General features: G+C 36.7%; 1 protein-coding gene across 3 annotated transcripts in view; it reads right to left on the reverse strand.

Annotated features, from left to right (window-relative positions):
- LOC122252561 (mechanosensory protein 2) overlaps positions 1 to 2500 on the reverse strand; it is a 1106641-nt gene that overhangs the window by 1102828 nt on the left and 1313 nt on the right. The gene's annotated exons all lie outside the window — the stretch shown is intronic.

Here is a 2500-nt window from a genome sequence, read left to right on the forward strand (position 1 = left end):
AGAATAAACATGCCGAATTTCCGTTATCACATTGACGATCTCAACAACTTCAAGTTATAGAACATCAGCGATATTTGCTCAAGCTGTGAAGATGACCGTATCGCTGACGATAACCTTATTCACCATTACTACCACCATCAAGACTATACAATAACACCAAAACTCTACAAAACACAAAGACAAAAAAGAAAAAAAGAAAAAAGAAAAAAAAAAGAAAAAAGAGTCATTCTGATCTTATACAAAATCGCCATAATATCTTTTCACATGCAGGAGGTACAGGTCAGCGCGTGAGTGACTCCTCCCTGCCAGAGGTAACGAGAACACTGACAGCTTACGTGTCGTTCGTCCACTGGGGGGTTGCTCGCGAAGGAAGCCCCATCGCTGCTCATATCGTGTCAGAGGATGTATATGTATTCAACATCTCTTTGATATATGGATAGTGATTCCTGCGTGGTATATTTCGTAATAGGGGAGTTCTACTTTCTTTCTTATATTTGGGTGAATATTACGGTTGATAAAGACCTTTTTTCAGTATGTTTTGTTCGCCGTGCTGTGTGTATTTTACAAATGCCAGTTTATTATGGTTTCAGCGTACCTTATAAGGTTGAACTGTCGTTCGCGATCGATATTTTTCAGTGTCACGAAAATCAATGTATGGGTATTAGTTTCTTTTTGGCTTCTGATATCTATATTTACGATAAATTATTATGAATTTGGTTAGGAAATAGGGGACTGAGGTCATTTGATTATAAACGAGTTAGCATTGAAAATGTTTCATAATTTTGAATATGAAATGCTTACCTCGCACTGAAAGAATATTTACTGCGAATACCGCATACTTATAAGTCCAAACAATATAGAAGTATAAATTTTATATGATATTTTGTCATGGTTCTGAAGTTTTATATGAATAATGATGAAAGAAATTTGCATGGATATAGTCAAAGGAGGAAACTGTGTCCGATTATTAGAAAAAATAATTCAGTACCATTGTTCACAAGAGTACACATTTAATTCATATTACGAAAGCGAAATCAAATAATTATCGCAAATAAGAACAAAAAAGAAATAACACGGAGCTTAGTTCTATTAAGAATTCAAAAGGTATTTCTAGCAATTGCAACTCAAAACGAAACGGAAATTCATCTCATGGAGGGCTAAGAGAGAGAGGGGGCATCCCCGCCAATCCCCCCCCCCCCCACCCCGAGCCAATTGAGCGAGCGTGAGTGCAGAACTAATCAGCGTGAAGAAGGCATGCAACGCTACCGCTCTGCAAAGAGCATGCAATAATGCCTGGTATTCGGTGATGAGGATAATCTAATACTCATGTAGAAAGCAGAGCCCGTGTCGCGATAAGGCTAACATGCAAGCTCTGCAGATCATGTGCAAAGAATGATCTTGTCTTTATAACTCCAATTGGCGCTAAAATTGACCGTTTGGGTGTTATTGCCTTGTCTGATCGTTATGGAAAGTAACTAAGGCCTTACTTGACTTACAATACATTTTTCTATTTTCAGTTTTTAACGTAAGCTCTCTCTATACCTATTCCGTAACTGCGTGTCTGAATTCTACAGGAAATTACGAGAGGCTGTATGTGTTCCGGTGCAAAACTAGAATAGGTGATATTTTGCCGAGTCGTGTCGTACTGTGACGTAACAAATATATCCGCTTTCCTTTTCCTTCCATTTTAATGTATACAAGTAACATCTGTGCCGACTGTGTGGATAGGAGCGCACATAGATATAAATATACTCTGTAACTTGATATAAACATAAAGAATATGTGTTCGAGATAGTATTTGAAAGTTTCTGTACGTTTGGGCGTGTCTGTGGATGAGGGGGGGGGGGTTATGGAAGTGTGGGTGCTGTTATAGGTATACATATATAGATATAGATAGACAAATACATAAACACAAGCACACACAATATGTGTATATGTGTTTATTTCAGACACACAGCAATAAAACCCTGACTTGATATAAATCTCTCAATAATTCTCAACAACTTTTCTTCCATGGCAATATTGAGGCAATTGCATCATACTAGAGAACGAACCTTATTTAGAAATCACCCACTCATCCGACCACTCGCTCCATCTCATCCGAATATCCAGCAAGGAGGCGATTCACTGACCCATTCGTATCCGCTGATGGATGACGTCGTACATTAGCAGCCAATTATCGCTCATGGCTCGATAATATTAAAAGATATAAGCCAATTACCGGGGTGGGGGAAGGGGAAGGGGGAGTATATCTCGAAAACGTCTCCATTGCCCCAGAAACATTCGATTCACATAAAATCATCAAACAAATACGTTATCATAAAAAAAAAACACACACCGGAGTTTTTCTTCATTTCACACACATGTAAATAAATTAATAAATAAAAAAATAAATATATATGTATATATACATACATACATATATATATATGTATATATATGTAAATATATATATATGTATATATATATGTATATATATATATGTGTATATATATATATA

The sequence above is a fragment of the Penaeus japonicus genome, unplaced genomic scaffold (assembly GCF_977035675.1).
Source record: "Penaeus japonicus unplaced genomic scaffold, GWHDUDI00000001_assembly GWHDUDI00000014, whole genome shotgun sequence".
Lineage (NCBI taxonomy): Eukaryota > Metazoa > Arthropoda > Malacostraca > Decapoda > Penaeidae > Penaeus > Penaeus japonicus.